The sequence below is a fragment of the Delphinus delphis genome, chromosome 9 (assembly GCF_949987515.2).
Source record: "Delphinus delphis chromosome 9, mDelDel1.2, whole genome shotgun sequence".
NCBI lineage: Eukaryota > Metazoa > Chordata > Mammalia > Artiodactyla > Delphinidae > Delphinus > Delphinus delphis.
In genome coordinates, this window is record NC_082691.1 from 67,575,399 (window position 1) to 67,597,181 (window position 21,783).

General features: G+C 37.9%; 1 protein-coding gene across 19 annotated transcripts in view; it reads left to right on the forward strand.

Annotated features, from left to right (window-relative positions):
* Nucleotides 1-21,783, forward strand: part of DNAJB9 (DnaJ heat shock protein family (Hsp40) member B9) — a 707,453-nt gene that overhangs the window by 159,109 nt on the left and 526,561 nt on the right. For all 19 annotated transcript variants that reach the window (XR_011246618.1, XR_011246616.1, XR_011246608.1 and 16 more), the window contains 3 exons: nt 9,284-9,461; nt 11,257-11,420; nt 11,536-11,696. The gene's annotated coding sequence lies outside the window, so the exon portion shown is untranslated. The remainder of the gene's footprint in view (nt 1-9,283; nt 9,462-11,256; nt 11,421-11,535; nt 11,697-21,783) is intronic.

The following is a 21,783-nucleotide window of genomic DNA, read 5'->3' on the forward strand; positions in this document are numbered from 1 at the left end:
ACTCTATCTCTTTAACTTAGAGAGACCGATGGGCTCTTCCTGTGTTCTTCTCTTGCAGACTGGAAATTCATGCAGGCACTTTGTTTCCCCTCTCTCAGAGATCACTGTTGCACACTGACTGATGTCCAAATGTCTTAACAGCATTGTTTTCGGATATTTTTCTTAGCTTATAGTTATTTTGGTCTGATGATAAATTTGGCTCTCTATCTTGGCCACATGCAGAAGTCCCTGGATGTTAGTTTCTATCCCAATTGGCTTTGCTTATTTAGCTTAGTGTCAAGAACTATGAAGAGTCTGAGATTTTACCCTGCTTGCAAAATAAGAAGTTAGTCGGCCACAGTTTTAAAATGCTAGCAGAAGACACAAGACTCCGGGATCAGAGACAAAGGATTTATTATTCAAGGCACAGCAAAAAGCTTGAGCTTCCTGTTCTTATTGGTTCCCCTTGTCCCCTAAATCCTGTGGAGTGATGTGGAAGGATCTAGATAAACAGTGTGCACAGAGTGGGTCTGTGTCATAGCTGAGGAATGCTGAGTCTCAGTATTATAAAGAAGATGCTAGCCAATTTGCCAAAATTTGTTCCAGAGGGAGAGATTTTAAAACTTATTCTCATCACTAAAGACATGTTCTCTGCCGAGTGGGAGACACTATCTTTTTCTTCCAAGATTGTTTGCTATACAGTCATTCTTAGAAATATAGTCAGATAAAAGTTGTCACAACACATGTTGAAACTGTGGAGAGTAGCTCCTCAACATCGAAATTTGCTAAGTGACCTGGCCGAGTGCTTTTGGTACTGTGTGCTTTTGGTATCTCAGTTATTTTTTATTAGGTATTGAACGATGCAGAATACCTATGAAGGATGACTTAAATAAGGGCCAGACTAGTTTGGCAATGAATAGCTCTTAGGACACACGCATTGATTATTTAGCACGTACTTAATTTCAACAAATTGGATTCTTTCTAAGCATTAGCACAAAAGTTACTCACTTTTTCAAGGAAAATTACCAAGCAAGGTAGGTTTCGGCATTTTTAGAGTTGATATCTGATCTCAACTTTAAGGTGGGCACATATTCACAATGTACATTCAATGCCAACTTGTTGAACTTCTTCAACAAGGTATAATAATATTGTTGAGCATGTAAAAGGATCATTTCCAATTTAAATTTTATATGTCTCATCATCAAGCTGGTTATTTGCCAAACTGGAAAGGTGAAGCTGTGAGAGATAAGTCTTCTAGGTGCAGTGAGGATCTTTTTCTTTCTTTGGAGAATTTCTTGGTCTTTGATAATGCTTTTCATGTGATACTGTCTGAAAGATTCTAATTATGAGAAACAGAGAGTAGATATGGCACAATTAGACTTGATTAAAGAAACAGAGCTGATAATACTGACTTTTTTAAAAAAAATTATCTAATTTATTTATTTATAAAATTTATTTATAAAATTTATAAAAAAATTATCTATTTAATTTATTTATTTTTGGCTGCATTGGCTCTTCGTTGCTGCGTGGGCTTTCTCTAGTTGTGGTGAGAGGGGGCTACTCTTCACTGTGGTGTGCAGACTTCTTATTGTGGTGGCTTCTCTTGTTGTGGAGCATGGGCTCTAGGTGCGCGGGCTTCAGTAGTTGTGGCACGTGGGCTCAGTAGTTATGGCTCACGGGCTCTAGAGTGCAGGCTCAGTAGTTGGGGCACATGGGCTTAGTTGCTCCGCGGCATGTGAGATCTTCCCGGACCAGGGATAGAACCAGTGTCACCTGCATTGGCGGGCAGATTCTTAACCACTGCGCCACCAGGGACGTCCCTACATTGACTTTATTATTTGGTAAAATCCCATAGGAAGCTAGAACTATTAGGCAAAACTATCTTGACAATGTCATAAGCAAGTCAATAGAAGCCACTCAAAAGCTTAGTTGGCTTATTTAACAATTTAAACACATTGCATTCTCTAAGGAGGCAGGTCTTATCACATATTCAGGACAAGTGCATGACAGAGGAGACATTGTGCTCATTGTACGGCTTCATGTTAGAGCAGAATGAGAAAGGCTAATATTTATAAATGATTTCAAGGTTAAGTTTGTGTCTGTCTGACTTGTAAATGGATCTAAAGCTTTTTGTAGGTAGCATGAGAGAAGTCTATAACTCCAAATCAGCAGGAGCTCTTACCTTAGTTTATGTGGACACAAGGAGATGCTTCAGGAAGCCTATGAATCTGTGTAAAATTTTATGTGAATGGATGTGTTGCATTTTAGGGGGCGGGGATTCAATAACTTTCATCAGATTCTTGAAGGATCAGTGAAGATTAGGAACAGTCTTTCAATGCCCAGATTAACCAAGGAATAACTCAGAGACATTTAGCTCGGTATTTTTATATTCTCAAAGTTATATGGAATGAAAATTGTACACTCAGATGTTAGGAAGAGTTGGTAGAATGAGTCAAGAGACGAAGGAAAAATGAGGATTAAAAGAGAGAGAGAAAAAAAAAAGAGAGAGGGGTGAGGTAATTTAAAACAACAACAACAACTATGGTTAATCTGAGAACAAAAAATCTTGATTATACATTTTTTCGGTAAAATAATTATCTGACAAGTAGTACAGAAGTCAGGCTGGAGGGTTTTTGTTGTTGCTGTTTTGGTTTTGTTTTTGAGATGGCCGACTAGGGTATCGAAGAAAACAATTTTAGTTGCTGATAAATTCTCTGAATTGAGAGTTCTTGTAAGGTATACACATGACATGTTTCTTTCTTCACATGCCATCCATCAGTGCCTTCACCATAGTTAAGCTAGTTCAGCCTCATTTCCCTCAGAATTTCTCACAGCTCCAGTTGAAAATAACCCCAAGAGAAGATCACATGGCAGAAAAACCACACAAAATATTTCCTGAGTGATGAGCCCTGATCTCCAATAGTCAAACTCTTAAATTAGTTCTATTTTTATGCTTCTTTCAGGACACAGTCACTTTATTACTTCAAAATTATGGACAAAGTTTTTGACACACATTTCAAACTCTGTTAGCTTAGAAACAACTGAATTATCATCTCCTCAAACTGTATTTTTTATGAGAAGCATAATTCAAGAGCACATGTTTTATTATTAGTCACTATGCAAAGCAATTTCATATTACTAGGAAAATTGCCAAGGATGATTGAAGTCTATTTAATAATTAATTGACCTATCAGAATCCTTTTTTCTCAGCATTCAGGGGCTATATATTGGCCTAATTATGGCCAGGAAATTGATCTCAGACTATCATTATTTTATTCAGTTTTAAAACATTGCTGTCAAAACCCAATTAGAGAGAGGAGAGATGTAAAACTATATGGGATTCTATTTTTAATTAGTGTTATCCTGGCTTATACCTTAGGACTCCTTTCTAATATCCTGCTTCAGGATCTTAGGACATATTGTTCTGCCCGCTAGAATGTTCTTTCCCTAGATATTCACATTCAGGGGTTTGCTCCAAAATTTTCTCCTTAAAGATGCTTTCTCTAATTACACTGAAAAGTATTAATCTATATTACCTAAAATTTAGTTATCTAAAATGTTACCAACATTTTTCTCTTCTTCATGCTGCTTTATTTTTCTTCAGAGCACTTGCCCATTGTATTCCAGATATATTTTTATTTATATCCTTTACTAGAATGGAAGGAAGCTTAGCGAAGTAAGCTTCACTATTGAATCTCTTGCTTCTAGAATGGTGCCCAGAACACCAAAGTTCCTGTTTGTTGAAAGCATGAACATGTGGACTTTTATCTAAGTATTTTGAAATAGTTTCTTTAGATGGATTGTATAGTTGTCCTTCAACTATACCAAAAATAATGGTAACTTCTTTGACTATGTTAAATACAGAGTATATTGCCTTGTTCTAGGAGAAGTTTCTAAGAAGTTCGATTTTATGCTTAGCAATTATTAGAAAGAACAGCTGAACATCAATAGCATAATCTTAGTTGTCATATTTACCACAAATGTATAAAATATAATCGGTCACTTTTTAAATTATTCAGTAGTTTAAAATTTCATCTTTTGGTGTTTAAATGGTCTTTTTTTTTTCTATTATCTTGTATGGACATGTGGTATCCTGACCTATCACTAGTATGGAAGATTAAAGATCAAAGATCTAACTTATCCATTTATCATTTTACCCCACATAATTCCAAAATCAAGGTAAGATCCATACAAAGAATAGCTGAAATAATAAAGAAGAAATTAGGATTCGTACAAAATGTGAGGGAAAGGATGGTGTGAGTGGCTAAAAGTCAAAGTTGCTGCAATTGTCCATTATTCATATTCTTTGATTCCAGAAACTCAACAGCTAAATTTAGGATTCAAGAATTTTAATCAACTCAATTCAGGTGCTAAGAAGTAATATTCCACTTGCATCTTTCAGGTAGTCTGTTTCACTTTTATTCTTAAATATTACATTTTACATTCCATGATAATCTTTAAATTACTTCAGAACTTATTTGAAATGCATAGGGCACAGAGTCAATTTAAAAAAAAGCCGTGATCTTCATTTTCAGAAGAGCTGTATATGTAACTCTATCGCATCTTTTAGTATTCATGGTGATAAAGTGTAGACTAATTTATGATCATCTCAATGTAGAAAATGAACCAATATGCATACAATATAGAGTCAAAATCATTTTACAGCTATTTTTAATCTAAAAATCTCAATTTTGAACAGAGATTTTTTTTATCATCAACCTTTATCCTTCTTTTTGATGAAATGGGGTAAAAGCTGAAAAAAGATAATTGAAAAAACAGTTAAAAATGACTTAGTTATACTGATCCAAATAGTCTTCGCCTGCTATCAAGGTTTGCTGCTGAATTTTTTTCCATTACCTGTCATCAAGAAGTGGAGAAGTATGGTCCCTATAAATTATGTTGCAGAGCTATTGCAGTAGAAAAATGGCAGCCATTATTTTATCAAATTACTTTTTATCCACAAGACTGCTCTCCTTGCTGCCATGGTATTGTAAATTAAGTGGCAGTGTTTGAAAAAGAGAGTTGTTACTTAGTTTCTAATCTCTACTGCTATCGGTTTCTAATCTCTACTGCTATCGGTGACAGAATAACTTTGTCTTTTAAGTAAATCCTGTAAGACCCCACTGAGTACTTTGTGGTCTGGGCTACTGTACTTGTTTGGTGCTAATACATTCTCATGATAAAAATAAATTTAAAGGAATATTTTATTTCATTAGTATTACGGGGCTATGAGTTAGCCAAGAGGTATTATGAACTTGAAGAATGGTTAATTTAACATATAGTACTTAAATCTCTTGATATTCCAAGTTCCAACTGCAATTTCTTCATTGAGCTAAAATTGTAACCTCCGGCATAGGCTTCTATATGTTGCAGTGTTTTTCATAAATGTTCTTCAGATATGGATGGGGTTGTGGTTTGGCAGAAAAAAAAAAAAGCAAACCCTAATACATGTTTAGGGTCTATGACATATTAGGTGTTTTATCTTGACCAATGCTTATGATTCTGTACCTTATGGATATCTGGTAACTATAGGTATTATTACATTTATTTTATTTTTATTTATTTATTTTTAATTAATTAATTTATTTATTTTTGGCTGCGTTGGGTCTTCGTTGCTATGCCCAGGCTTTCTCCAGTTGCGGTGCGTGGGGGCTACTCTTCGTTGCGGTGCATGGGCTTCTCATTGCGGTGGCTTCTGTTGTTGCAGAGCACAGGCTCTAGGCATGCGGGCTTCAGTAGTTGTGGCATGTGGACTCAGTAGTTGTGGCTCGTGGGCTCTATAGCACAGGCTCAGTAGTTGTGGTGATGGACTTAGTTGCTCTGCAGCATGTGGGATCTTCCTGGACCAGGGCTTGAACCCGTGTCCCCTGCATGGACAGGTGGATTCTTAACTGCTGCGCCACCAGGGAAGCCCTACATTTATTTTATAGATAAACGTTCACCAAATCATATAACTTCAAGAAAGAAGAGTCAAGACTGGTCAGAATCTAAAGCTATGTTTTTGTACTACGTCATATTATTCGCACACGTTTTTTATATTGGGAACTATGAGAAAGGCAAGGATAATTATATCTATTTAGTATGAGCAGAAGAGGATTGAACATGTCTTTAAGAAGATGTAATGTTTAGGAGGCAAGATGATGTGTGGAAATAGTCCTGAAACTGAAGTTTTGGAACTCATCCTTGACTTAGGCACTAAATAACTATATGGGTGAACGAATAATTTAACTAAAAAAAGATCCCATTTCCTTCTATGTAAAATGAAGGAGTTGGTTTCAATATTTTAAGTTCTCTTCTATGCCTTACTTACTTTGATTCTGTGATGTTGAAAGATTACTGCCTTAACTATCTCGATTTTAGGTGAAGAGAGAAGTTGCCTTAGAATGAATTTATGAAAGGTACAAAGGGAATTCTTGTTTACTTAAAGGAAAGATTATAATCAGAGGCCATGGAAACACCATCTTTAGGATTTTTAAGAATTTGAAGGACCACTTTATTGGAGTGCCTTGAGAATGAAAAAAAATCACTCATCAACAAATACACTTTTGAGTCCTTTCTGTGTGCGAAACACTATGGAAATGTATAAGATATAACTACTACCTTCAAGGAGACTTTGATCTAGTGGGGGAGATAGCTGTGTAAACACTAGCAGAATATAGTATTTGAACACTACTGTACAATAGGATCTAATCTTACTGAAGTAGTCAAAGAAATGATTTAGAAACCCAACAGTAATTCAGAAGAGCTCTCTCTTTACTTAATATTTGCTTCAACCACATGAAAAGCATTACATAACCTAAAGCAATACTTTAAATACTTCTTTTGTCACTCATCCATTTTCCTCACACAATCCCAACTCTGTGCCTCTTTCTTCTCAAAGTTTTGCCACATTACACCCCCACACATCTTGTGTTTTTCTCTCTTCTTTCTCCTCATTCTCTCTTATGTACTGATTTTGAAAGACAAAATCCAGAGGAACCAATCTGGCAGGAGAAAATCCATCTCTGAAAGCAGAGAAGGAAAAGACCAAGGCAGCAAATGGAGAACATGCCTACAAGGGTCTCTGATAGTCACAGCCTGGCTTTTCTAGCTTGCTTTCCTCCCCTTCCCTTCCCTTTCTCTTTGGTACAGAATTTCTTCCTGTGGAAAACGTGTATTGGGTAGTTTGTGGGGCTAACACCATCACAAACTAGCCACAGAGATAGACGGGCTCCAGAATTGGCCATCAGACTCCCTCGTTCCCCTGACCAAAATGAATGGTTCAAGGACATACACATGTCCAAAACTGTGTCAGTCAGATGCCCTCCAGGGGATTGGTTGTAGACTCTTTTCTTCCTTTGTGTATCACAAGCTGTAAAGATCATAGTGTGGAATTGCCAGCATTTGTTTCCCCTTCTTCCCTTGGTTGGATTCAATAGGCTGCCCGAAGAATGAAGCTGACTAAGGAGGAGGGCAGAACTGGAAAATGGGAAGAAAAATAAACCACTGGCAGCCTGAGCCTCTAGGTCTAACAGTGTCTGAGGCTGATGCACCCCTGAATTTTCCACTTACATGAACTAATAAGTCCCATCTTTTTTTCTTTTCACTTAATTTAAGTTGATTTTTTCCCTCTTGAAATGAAAAGAGCTCTGTCTAATGTACATCTATAGCAGTATTTGTGGAAATAGTCACATATTAGTAATCGTTGTCCAGTCATACTTCCTGTGGGTTAGTCCTTATAGGGGGTAACAAAATATTAGTCCAGAGCACCTAAATATTTTCATATCTCAAGTTCCCATCCTACTTGCTTAGTTAGTAGGGCTCTGTTTACAGTTCAGTGTCTCCTCTCCCTTTTCCTATGTTGAGATTGTATATAATACCTCTCAGGTTCCTCTGTAGGTGCTATGAAGTAAACCCCACCTTAGTTCATTGCAGTACCTTCTTCAAGACCTTGGGACTAGGGGATGGTTAACTTCTCAAAGAGCAAACTGGCATTCTTGGTATTTAATCCCCTCTCCTCATGACCAGTATTTTAACTCTGGAGATGAAAAAGGAACATGGGAAAGCCCTCTTTGACACAATAAAGCAAGAAACAAAGGCTTCCTTTGGAATATATTGCAATCACACTGGCTCTGCAATCCTCTGGGAGAGGATGATGGGGGTAACTATATCCTTCCCACTTATGACCTGCTCTAATTTACTAGAACCAAATTCAGAAGCTGCATCTTAACCAAGGTCCCCAGGCTTACTTTAGAGGGCTCCCTGACCATGATTAGAGGAACCAGCTTATCTCTACCTGCTGAGAGCTCATCTGTTAGGATTCGTCTTCAAGGGAAGGAGATACACCTTCTTTACTTCCAGCTTCCAAGACCACTCAAAGGGTGACTTGGCTGAGCTTCATCGGTCTGGCTATCCAAAAATGAGCTAGCTGTCTCCTCAGTTCTCATTAGATTCAGTATTCAGAGCTAATGAATGTTTTTAGCTTGAGTTTCCGGAAGATTTGTGATGTCATTTGTGTGAAATAGAAAATATAAGAGATAGTGTAACTTGTTTTGGGGGCTGAGACAGGGATAATTTTATCTTGGGGCAAGTGGAGTGTGAGTTATCAGATAGGTGTGCAAGTGGGAATGCCTTGCCAGGGGCTGGGAATGCTGGTCTGAAATTCAGTAGAGAGGCTGTAAGTTGCAGTGAAGAGAGGGAGGGAGACACTGCTGAGGGAGGAAATGATTATAAGAGAAGGAGAGCATCAGATGAGCATCATTGTGACGCCAGCCAGTGATCCTCAGACCAGGGTACAAAGAGACTTTCCACGGGGTATACTGGTGGTTCATTTTACAGGAACCATCTTCCAGAGAATTGCCTTCATGTGTGCTGTTTTCTAAAGCTGATTTACCTGAGCAGTTATCTGAGGTAGATACTCCCTTTGCCACCTGCCCTTCCACAAAACCTTTTTGCCCATGTTGCAAAAGAAAAGCCTACCTTCACCCATTAGGAATCTTATTTTGAGACTTGACCTTGGGACTTCAAAGCCTGCAGAGCAGCAGGCAGAGGGACTGTTCAATGATTCCTCTAATCGAGACATGATAAATTTCTTCTTCTCATTAAGATGTATAGACCCAATAAAGTTTTCCTTTTTGTATTTATTTTACTTTCTCTCTATATACTTTCTATATTTGTATTCACCTTTTAAATTTATATATGTTATTATATAGATTATTTTTGTTAATTTTATATCAGTACTAATTTAGTGAATTATTAATTCAAAGAAAATGTATAGTCTTGTGTTAATAGAATATTAAAAATAAATTCCTATATTTTGTTGCAGAGGGCTATAATAAGGAGATAATGAACAACTTTCAAGTATAAAAATATATATAAAGATCACATGCTGTGGAGACACAGGAAGAGAAATACAGATTTGAGGAGAAAAAGAAACACAGAATTCTCAGGACCTACAAAGAAAAATATTTGTACTACTTGAACGTTATTGATGCAAGCTATTGGTATGTCTTTTTTTTTTTTTTTTTTTTTTTTGCGTTACGTAGGCCTCTCACTGCTGTGGCCTCTCCCGTTGCAGAGCACAGGCTCCAGATGCGCAGGCCCAGCAGCCATGGCGCATGGGACCAGCCGCTCCGCGGCATGTGGGATCCTCCCGGACCGGGGCACGAACCCGTGTCCCCTGCATCAGCAGGCGGACTCCCAACCACTGCGCCACCAGGGAAGCCCTATTTGTATGTCTTTGACATTAATGTGAGCAGTGTCCCAGTGACAAATGTCTTACAGGAAGCGAAGTGTTTAGATTCTTAGACTCCAACTGGCTTCTTAGAATCTAATATAGAGCCTTAATTTATAAATTTATTCTTTTGTAGCTCCTTTAGGGCTCCCCTTGGGAAAAACTCAGGGGCCTCAATGGTCATCTTGTTCAATCACTTTAGATCGTGAATAATCTTTTCAGTCATCTGAAAAAGTTATTTCATCTTTCTTTCTGTCTCTTCATCTGTCCTTTCCTTCACCCCCTTCCTTCTTTGCATGAACACAATTATAAAATGAAAATTTTTATACTAAGGATTTATGATAAGTGCTGGGGATATATGACTGGTGAAGAAAATGACAAGTTCCTGACCTCTCTGAGCCAGTGGGAAATACAGCCAATGGAATAAGCATTTTTGTAAAGTTCAAGGGCTGTAACCAAGGAAGCACAGGATATTATGGTAAGAACAGATAAGAAACATGTTACTTTATCAGTGAATGTTTCTAAGAATGTGTCATTTAAGTTCACTCACTATTTTGTCATTTTGTTCTTTCTTGCCCAGTCCTGTTCTATTGAGGATCAAGACAGATAAACTTGCAGGGCTCATAGAACCTACATTCTATTGAAAAGGTAGAGACAGAGAAAACAGACAACAGAGGAAATGAATAGGATATGTTTCAGATAATGATGAATGCTATGTAGAAAAGCAGGGTGATTCATTCATTCGTTATATTAAAATTTAATGAGTGCCTAGTATTTTCTTGGCACTGCTCTAAGTGCTGAGCATACAGTCTCTTCTCATGGAGTTTACATTTATTTTTATTAGGGGAGAGAAATAATACGCAGGCAAAAATGTGTAGTAGGAGGTCAGATAGTGATAAGGATTATAAACTGAAATGATAAAAGAGAAAGAGAAAGAGAAAGTGTGTGGAGAGGTCTGGTTTTTTTTTTAACATCTTTATTGGAGTATAATTGCTTTACAATGGTGTGTTAGTTTCTGCTGTATAACAAAGTGATTCAGCTATACATATACATATCTCCCCATATCTCCCTCCCACCCTCCCTATCCCACCCCTCTAGGTGGTCACAAAGCACCGAGCTGATCTCCCTGTGCTATGGTGGCTGCTTCCCACTAGCTATCTATTTTACATTTGGTAGTGTATATAAGTCCATGCCACTCTCTCACTTCATCCCAGCTTACCCTTCCCCCTCCCCATGTCCTCAAGTCCATTCTCTACATCTGCGTCTTTATTCCTGTCCTGCCCCTAGGTTCTTCAGAACCATTTTTTTTTCAGATTCCGTATATATGTGTTAGCATACAGTATTTATTTTTCTGTTTCTGACTTACTTCACTCTGTATGACAGTCTCTAGGTCCATCCACCTCACTACAAATAACTCAGTTTCGTTTTTTTTTTATGGCTGAGTGAGAGGTCTATTTTTGATAGATGCTGCTGAGGGAAATATCCCAAGGCAGTGAGAATTGAGCAGAATTTTGAATGAAGTGAGGCACCAACTCATGTAAATATCTGGGGAAATTTTGTTCCAGGTAGAGGAAGCTGCAAGTGAAAAGATTGTGAGGCCAAGAACATGCAAAATATGTTCAAGGAACAGCAAGAAATCTGGCATGGCTGGAGCAGAGAGAAGCACTGATAGAGAGCAGCTGAGGATGGAGGGAGCCAGAGGTCAGACCACGAAGCTTTGTAGATCATGGTGAGGAGGATTTTGTTCTAAATGTGATCAGAAGCCACTGGAGGATTTGAGCAGGGAGTGAGGTGGTCTGGTTTATGTTTTAAAAAGATCACTGTGATTTTGTTCCTTTTGTTAGTTTATATGAGCTTGAGGGTGACTTTAGCTTGGTTCATCTGAGAAGGATATTTGAGCTGGATACCAAAGCTGTGATCTGAAGGACAAGAAGAACTTACCCAGACATTGAGGAGAAGTCATCGTGCTGTATGTAAAGACACTAATGAGAGCTGAAGTCTGAAGGTGAGTGAAGCATGTCCTGTTCAAGGATCTGGGAAATGTTCATTTGGGCTGAAGTCCAGAGTACAAAGGCAGGACTGTGAAAGAGGAGATTGAAAATGTATAGTGGTGAGGGAGGAGTTTTGATTTTATCCTAAAGATAATGGACTGTTTTGAAGACTTTTAGGTAGGGGAATATCAGAGCAGTTCTGTATTTTGAATGGTTTTCTTTGGCTGTTGGAGAGGAACTGGAGATGGGAGATCAGGTAGGAGGAAGGTGCAGAAGTAGCTCAGGTGAAGGGATGGATTATGGTCAGACTTTGTGTGAACATTTCTTGGAGCCGCTATTAATTTTGGAAAACTGTGATTGTTGAATAGGTCTTGCCTATACAGAGTCAATCCAGCATCTTGGAACATCCACCAATTTATCTTAGATTTTTCACTTGTCACACAGGACAAATTTAATTCTGTTTCTATATGACAGTCCTTCATATTTTTGAAGGCAGCCATTAGTGTCTCCTTTTTCCATATTTCTTTCCATCATGTGGGAGTTTTTTCTTGTGCGTGAATGTCGCAAATTTCTTCAACTCGTGAGAGTTGAGTGTGCCCCACGTGACACAGCTTTTTGTTCCTTCTCAATATTCTGTTCAGTTTTATCTTCATCGATTCTTGTCGGTTAGTGACCCTCTCAGGGTGTGCTACCCTACTTTTACCAGCATAGTAAAGGGGGCAATTATTTCTTCCCTTTTTATGATCATTATATTTTACAAATAATAACTATTCTCAAAAATAATAAAATAATAAGTTCTCAGAGACTTTTCTAGTGCTTGTACAATATTACTGAGCTTCTCAGTCAACTAAAATCCTCATTTTCTTTTCAATTATGTTACCATTAAACTTGAGTCTGGCTGTGTGATAAATAGATGCAGGGCACCAGGGTAGACATGGTGTCCAAAAGGTGGCTTTTATACAATATAATCAGATGAGAGAAGGTAGAAGCTTTATCTAGGGTATTAACAATAGAAATGGAGAAAAAGTGGTTGAATTCTATATACATTTTGAAGGAAAATCCAGTCCATATTTTGTGTCCCCTGGAAAATGGAAGTAATCAATGGTATGAAGTGTCTGTCTTTGCTGTATTGTCTCAGGTGACTGGCTCATATTCAGTCCCTATCACATGGTTCAAGTCGAAACCTTTAATTTTGTGCATATTTTTCATGTACTATTATACATGACTACAGTTTTCAGAATAATTGACTCCTGTGATAGGCTGCAAGTATGTAACTTTAAAATACCAGGTATATGGTTAGATTTTATTTCATTTCACCTTTGTTTTATTGATCTAAAATATGTCATATTATGAGACTATTACTGTCAACTTCAAATTTCATTAAATCACTCATATTATAATAGAAGACACTGAGGGGCTGGCTGTGCTTTGTGTCTTTTATAGGATTCATAGGAAATGTCATTACGATTATGTCTTTTTGCTAAATGGGATTTGTAAGAACTGCTTCACATTTATAGAGAAGATGACAGCCCCCTCCCATCTGAGACTTAACCTCTCAGCTCCATTCAAAGTGCCTATGAATCCTGGCACTTTTGCTCCACAGATACTCATTTCTTTAATGCACTGTGATCTCAGAATTTGGTGTTCTATCTGCAAGTCCTGGTGAGACAATGTCAGCTTGTCTTGTGCCAATTCATCTACACATTGAATGACAGCTTTGCTGTCTCTGAATGGTAGCAGGATGAGAGGTCATTCTACCTGGCTGTGCTGCCAACTGAAATGCTTAGTGTGTTTTCAAATTTGTGGTTATTAGAGCGAAAGAAACTTTATAAATTACCTTGTCTGTTCTCTTACCTCATAAATGTGGAAAATGAGAGTAGAATAGCTAAGAAGAAAATGCTCTTTCTTTTTCTCTCTTTTCAACCATTATTACAGACAAGGAGATGTACCTTAAAAAAGCCATTATCTGGAGTTGAATACTTTAACAAGAAATCTTGTCAAAACATGATAGCAGTCATTCTGGGGTCAAAGTCATGGTGTCCGAAATATGGCATGTGAAATTATCTTCAGAGCAACAGCCTGAGGAACAGCTAAGGGATGTGTCCCTTGTAGGTGGATATGTCTCCATCTTAACCTGAACAACACTCATATTAAAGAGAGAAGAAAGTAGTTCCTTGTTTCTTCTTGGAGGGCAAATCATTTTAGCTACTCAGAATTATTTTTAAAGGGCTATCCTATTAATAACAGTCAATAAAAGTCTGGGGGATAAAAGCAAGATTAGTAACCAGTTAATGCAAGGGGAAGATAGTGTGTAATAACATCTTTCTCCAGTGGGATACTGACACTTAAACTCACATCATGCCTTAAAGCAGTTCATACATGCCTTCTTTTCAGTCACCAGCTGAGCACTGGTTTTATTTTCTCAGATATTTCTAAGCTGTGAGAAGTTGCTGCCTAAAAGGAAATCTAGGGGCTGTTCTTAGGATGAGGTGAAAATTGATTCTGAGAGGGAAAACAGTGGATATTCTCTATAATAGGGTGAGTGGTTTGGGCAGAGAGATTCTCTGAGGGCTCCTTTATGATTGAACCAAAGCTTATCTACAGACCAAGTTTGCTTTCGAAACCAAGATATTATAGAAAGAGAGGTGGAGCGAAACAACAAACCTTTTTCAGTATCTGGGACTTCAATTCCTGGTTTTTTATATCTTAAAACCCACATTTCTTGGTCAAGGTTTAAATCTCTTTCTAGGGACTTCCCTGGTGGTCCAGTGGTAAAGAAGCTGCCTTCCAATGCAGGGGACGTGGGTTCAATCCCTGTTCGGGGAACTAAGATCTCACATGCCGTTGGGCAACTAAGCCCACATGCCACATCTACCGAGCTCGCGCTCCTCAAGTAGAGAGCCCGCATGCCGCAAACTACAGAGCCCACGCGCCACAATTACAGAGCCCACCCACCCTGGAGGCTGCGCACCACAACTAGAGAGAGAAAACCCGCATGCCACAACTAGAGAGAAGCCTGCGCACCACAATGAAGAGCCCACACTACGACGAAAGATCCCGCGTGCCGCAACTAAGACCCAACGCAGCCAAAAAAAAAAAAGAAAGAAAGAAAGAAAATAAATAAATCTCTTTCTGGAATAGTCCTTTTCACATTTCTACCTGCGTGCTGTCCCTGCAGTGTGGACCTCTTGCTGCATGCTTCGTGGTGCATGTACAGACTTGCTTCACTTCTAGACAAAGAGAGGCTCAGAGAGAGACACTGAAGCAGACGTCTGAGACAGTTTTCACCATTTGTCCTTGAACCTCGTGGACAGTGTTGTATATTCCCACGGGAGTGTGTGTTTATGGGGAATATTGCCTACAAGATGGTGTATCACTATACCGTGTACATGGGAGAACATCTTAGAAGAAAATAAAATTCTCTGCTCTTCATGATGATCAGGCTTAAGGGAGAGTGTGAGGGTGTGAGTAGGAGAGAGATGGAATGAAGAGGGATAATAAGAAACAGGGAGACCAAATAATTAATTGCTTCCCAAAGTGTGATTAAATGGGTCACCAGTATTTGAAGCATCTGCAAAGGATGAAGTAATTTGTTAATAATGAAGATTCTAGGGCTTCCCTGGTGGTGCAGTGGTTAAGAATCTGCTCGCCAACGCAGGGGACACAGGTTCGAGCCCTGGTCCGGGAAGATCCTACATGCCACAGAGCAACTAAGCCCGTTGGCCACAGCTACTAAGCCCGTTGGCCACAGCTGCTGAGCCCGCATGCCACAACTACTGAGCACATGCACCTAGAGCCTGTGCTTCACAACAAGAGAAGCTACCGCAATGAGAAGCCTGCACGGCACAACTAAGAGTAGCCCCCGTGCAGCAACAAAGACCCAGCACAGCCAAAAATAAATAAATAAAATAAATAAATTTATATAAAAAAAAAAAGATTCCAGGCAACCAAACAGTATTTCTGAGTAAGGGGCATAAAAATCTGCATTTTTTAACATGCACATCAAGTGGTCCTTATATAAAAAAGTTTTAGAATCATTGAGTTTTGAAGTTAATATAATTGTGAAGGTGAGAGTTGAGGCCATAGATCAAGAGAGGATAAAAGAAATATTTGGTTGGTAAAATATACAGAACTTGATAATTGTGTGGCAGCGTGAAGAGAATTGAATCTAGGATGATTCTCACAGGTGTTTGGTTACCTGGTAGATGATTGTATCATTACTCTGATTAACTGGAACCTAGAAAAAAGGACTAGGTTTGAGAAGGTGGATGAGAAACTTTGGGCTTTGATTATGAGTTTAAAGTGTTTATGAGGCAACTTAAATTTTTTTTTGCAGTAGAGATAACCATATAGACTTGTAGTTTGGTGGAGCAATCTGGGTTAGAAAGATAGATTTAGTGGTTACCAGAATACAAGAGGAAGTTGAATCTATTGGCATGACTGAGATTTCCCAAAGAGAAAATGTATCAGGAGAGAAAGCCTGGGGTGGAGTCAAGACCCAGGGACCATTGCTAACAGGATCATGTGATCAGGAAGCTGGCTGTTGAATTCCTTTCTTCAGAGATAGAAGACTTCTGACAGGTTGATAAGGCTCATTACATGATCTTAAAAGAGGAATATCAAAGAGGAGTGAAGGTAAAGGCAACAACAGTTGCCCAGGTCAAGAGATTAAGAGGCTGTCCATTTATATTAGTGTCCCTCTGGATAAAAGCTGGATGTAATTTAAATGAGCTAGATGGTAACATCTGCAACGTATGTGCAGTGAATTGAAGTGGCACCACTAGATAGGGGAGAAGTTAGAGTTGTTTGACGGTATGAAAATAAAAGGAGGAATGTTTTCTTTTCACACTTGAGTGGAGTGAATTAATATGGAAGTGCCAGTGGGATGCCAAAAAAATGTGTATGCCATCTCCTTCTCCTGGTGTATGTGGGTCATCAGCATGTGGGCATCTTCCATCCAGAAGAGTTGGAAGAAAAGCCCTATCCTAAGAGAAGACTTCTGTTTTTATTTAAGCACAAGAATGGGAAGAACATCCAGTAAAGCCACTGAGGATGCAGAAGAGTGTGATGGAATTGGGAGCTCCAGTATTGGAAAGAATTGAGAGGGAGGTTAGCTGTGAGGTAATGAGAGATAGAGAAATGGTGAAGGGAAGGGGGTGGGGGCGGTTCTGGGGTATGGACACAGGTGATGAGCATGCAGGAGAGGAAAGATTACCAGAGGGGTGCTAGAAAATATCTCTACCTGTGGAGTTAGAGAGACAACACCTTTGTACACCAAGATATTTACATGTTTTTCAAGACCGTATATGGAATTGTGCCAAAGTATTTTGTGTATAAAATAAGTAGAGTTCAAAGGAGGACCAGAATGTGCTGAGAAGTGGCAGTGGAAAGATCATTGAATGGAGTGGGGCATGAATCAATTAGGTTAATTTATATGAAGCACCCTGAAAACTGCAAAGTGTAATATAAAACTGAGGTGGGGAGACGCAAGAGGGAAGAGATATGGGAACATATGTATATGTATAACTGATTCACTTTGTTATAAAGCAGAAACTAACACACCATTGTAAAGCAATTATACCCCAACAAAGATGTTAAAAAAAAAAAACCCAAAAAACTATGAGGTGGTATAGCCAGGGCAATGATCTAGAAGTTTCCAAAGTCTTTTAATAAACTTGCTGCATCAGGATCTTCTGAGGTGCTTTTGAAATTTTGGATGCCTGGGCCCTACACTCAGTTTACTAGATCAGGCTCCCTGATACTGAGCCCAGGGGATCTCTTTTGTCTTTTTTTACAGCTCTCATTTCTGATATATACTTTAGTATTATACACCTACTTGAGTATTGATATTATAGTTCAACTTAGATGACAATAAACGTGTATGTGAATGGTAAAAAAATTAAAAGATCACAATGAATGAATAAATCTCATGAATGAAATTAACAAATAGTGAACAGTTGGTTGGAAAATCATAAAAGTTGTTTAATTTCAGAATTTTAATTTGAAGGCAATGAAATACCACTAAATTATTTTGAGCAAGTAGTGATACTGTGAATTTTAAGAGAATTATTGTGGTTTCTGTAAATAACAGTTACTAATAAACTTCCAGTGGCTCAGAATTATTCTATTCATGTATTTGAAAATATATTTAGAATAACAAGGGAATTCCCTGGTGGTCCAGTGGTTAGGACTTTGTGCTTCCACTGCAGGGAGCACAGGTTCAATTCCTGGTTGGGGAACTAAGGTCCAGCATGCCTTGTGGCACAGCCAAAAAAAAATAAAAATAAACAGAATAACAAGATTTTAAATGAAGTTTAGCCCAAGTTTTGTTAAAAATGAAACATCTAATCTATAATCCTCTGAGCATTATGTTTGTCTGATATTGAGAAATCAGACATTCTTATTTTAATGTACATGGCTATATTTATATGAATAAGAAATTTAAGTGGAAAATCATTAGGCTTTGCTGTATTATTGATTTCTAGTTTCTCTAGTGAATTAAAAGTTACTGATTTTTTTTTAAACTCAGAAATAAAACCTCATATATCAGTGTTTTTTCTACTAAAAAATGATTATCTTTAGTTTTGCCTTTCAGACTAATGAATTCCTTGTAATTTGGTAAAAGAATTAAAAATCATAATTTGGTGAATTAAAAATAGTGTATTTTTTCATTTCCCTTGGGCATATAGAGTGACTTATTTTATGATTTGCTAAAGTTGTAGACGTTTTCTGATCTTTTCTAAAGCAAAAATTGTGTGCCACCTTTGCAAACTTTTCCTTATATTTGGATCTGTCTAAAGCTACTTTTAAGAACTATATAATTCTGATCAAGAATTCTGTTTCTCCCTGAAAAACTTCCTTCTATATCTGATTTGGATGACACGATGGTGATTATCTTTGTTCCTACTTAGATATGTTGAAATTGCCTCAAGGCTTTGAAGTTCTGAGATTTAAAGAAAAGATGAAATACAAATATGTATGTGCTATTTTCATATGGAAATAATATTCTGAATGAGAAGTAACTTCTTTGTTGGCATACACTGGGTCTTACAGAATAAATTAAAAAGCACTTGGAGGACAGGCTCCATGCTTTTTCTTATAACTTTGCTAAGATACATTATTAAATTGGTAGACACCAAAACTTCTAGGATTTTAAAGAGTAATTGATATTTTCATTAAATTTTAGCACTTAAAAATTTGAGGATTTTGTTTATTTCTGTGTTTGAAGTGTGTCTATTTCATTCTTGAGTTCCAGTGTTCTTTTTTATAAGTAGCTTTATATTTTATTATTTTTGATTATTATTTCTGATTATTAAAGTTATACATTTTCATAGTAAAAAAAATCAAGTAATATAGAAAGGTAGAGTGAAAATTACTTATAACCTCCCCACTCAGACTGAACCACTATTTAACCTTTTAGTATATATCCTTTCATACTTTTTCCTGTCTGTATGAATCTCTTTGGGTGTAACTCAATCTGTATATCTCAGACCATTCTGTGGGTGTCTGCTTTTCTCCACTCTGTCTGTAAGGGGTTCCCTACCTGTCTTATTTTAGCTTCTGGCCCCTCATCTTTTCTCTGTCACACACATTCTCATTGTCTTTCACATTCTCTGTATGTGGATTCATACATATGAAGTGTGTGAGTGAGTCTCTATATATGGGTAAATGTATGTGTATATGTATGTCAAAATAGCACCGTTAGATACATGCTGCCTTGTAATTAAAAAAAAAAACTTTTCTATAACAATAAATATAGATACAAAGCTCCATTTTTGATGACTGAATGGTATCCTAGAGTGTAGTGTGGGCTAGATTTAATTTATTTATCCAATCCTTTCGAACAATTTCTTTTGGACATTTAGGTTGTTTCCAAATTTTTTTGTTACCATATTTAGTCCTTTTAAGTGCACATTTTTACACATTTGTACAATCATTTCTTAGTAACTGAAATGTTACTATTAACTGTTACTAATAACCCAATTGTAAATATCTTTAATTAGATGTTCTAAATTATGTAAACTTAGAAATTCACTATTAGGCTAAGCTCAATACAGTTTTTATTTCTTGGGAAAGGTCAGTTTTCTTTAAATAATAAAATATTACAAGATATTGCTAGCAACTATTGGTGGGATGTGGCTTTATATTGTTAGACATTTCTAACTGTATTTTCTGATGGGTATGTCCTGAGCTCTCTTCTCCATGACTGACAGAAGGAGTGTTTTGAGAAAAGCAGTTAAGGTTATAGCTGTTGTTTGTGATCCAAAGAGCAGAATCAAGCTACACATTCACAGACTAGGAATGAAAATCACCACCCTGCCCTAACCACTTGGATCAATTGTATTCTTTTCTCAACAACAGCAGGCCTCCTTTTGAGTTTTGCCTCCCTTTTCTGTTTTTTTTTTTTTTTTTTTTGCGGTACGCGGGCCTCTCACTGTTGTGGCCTCTCCCGTTGCAGAGCACAGGCTCCAGACGCGCAGGCTCAGCGGCCATGGCTCACGGGCCCAGTTGCTCCGCGGCATGTGGGATCTTCCCGGACCGGGGCACGAACCCGCATCCCCTGCGTTGGCAGGCGGACTCTCAACCATTGTGCCACCAGGGAAGCCCTTGCCTCCCTTTTGTTTAGTTCTTTGTCTAAATAAGCTCTAAGCTGCTTGAGACATGAGCTTTGTTTTCATTGTGTTGTTTTGTAAAATGCCATATGCACATATGACATTTTGTAGATAATAAAACAGCAACGATTATAGGCTGTTGGTAGTCCTCTGCTGATATCCCAGCTGGTAACAATACACTAAGATATCACTTGACATTCTATTGAGTTAACAGAAACTGTTGTGTTGATTTTTACTGCTGTTAAGAGCAGGGTGAATATTGATTTTAATCAGAAAGAGCAGGGAGAAATTGCTTTGACATGTGTCTTTTACTTGATCTTTGAGAATGTCATGAAAAAATGAAAAGAGTAAATAGTAATCTATGTGAGGTTCTTTCAAAAGAGCTGAAAGGTTGTTTGAAAATAGTGACCCAAGGATAGAGATTTAGTTTCAGAAATGAAATGTTTAATCAGCCATCTCAGAGTAATCTCTTACATGACAAAATGAAGCCTTTCTTTGGAATATTAAATAATTGCAGTTTTAGTCACACTGCGATTGAAATATAAAGAAACATGGCTTAATTTGTTAACCATTTTAATATTTATGGAGCTATTCATTCAACAAATATACAGTGATCACCTACATTAAGGCTGTTGTTGTCCTAGGTCCTGGGGTCACACTAGAGAGCAAAGCAAAGTCCTTGCTTTAATGGAGTTTGTTTTCTAGAGGAGGAATAGATAACAATTAAAAATGATGTAGTATGTCAAGTGGCAATAAGTACTGTGCAGAAAAAAACAGAGCAGGTTGGGGAGTGTGGATGGTAGTAGCCATTTTCGTATTGCAGTTGGGGAAGCCAACCTGGAGACCTAAAGAAGGGGTGAATGAGCCATATCCGCATTTGTTGAAAGAATATTTCAGGCAGAAGGAAGAGCAAGGGCAAGTGTCCTGCGGCAGGAGCATGCTCCAGAGACAGCAGGGAGGCCTCTGTGTCCAGGAGATTAGCAGATATGAGCAAGGAAGTGGGAAGATGTAGGTCTTACAGGGCCTTGGGGGCCATTATATGCCTTTGGCTTTTACTCTTGAGTGGGATGGAAGTCAATAGAAAGTCATAAAAACAAAAGTGACCTGATCTTATTTTCTTGTGAAGGGATTAGTCTGGATGCTATAAGAATAACTGTCAAGGTGCCGAAATGGAGAAGCACTGTAGTAATAAGCTAGGTCATATCCAGGCAATGGGCGATGATGGTTTGGATCAGGGTAATAGCAATAGAGGATGTGGAAAGTGATTCGATTTTTGCCATGTTTTAGAGACAGGGGTGACAGAATATACTGATGTATTGGATGTTGGGTATGAAATAAAGCAAGTAAAGATGTTTTCAAGGTTTTTGGCCTGAGCAACTCAGAAGGGTAAGGCTGCAGAAAAGAGAGTTTGGTAGGGAACTTGGCAGTTTGTTTTGGGATAAATCCAGTTTGGACATTAGAGATTAGTATTTAGTTCCAAGAAAAAAGG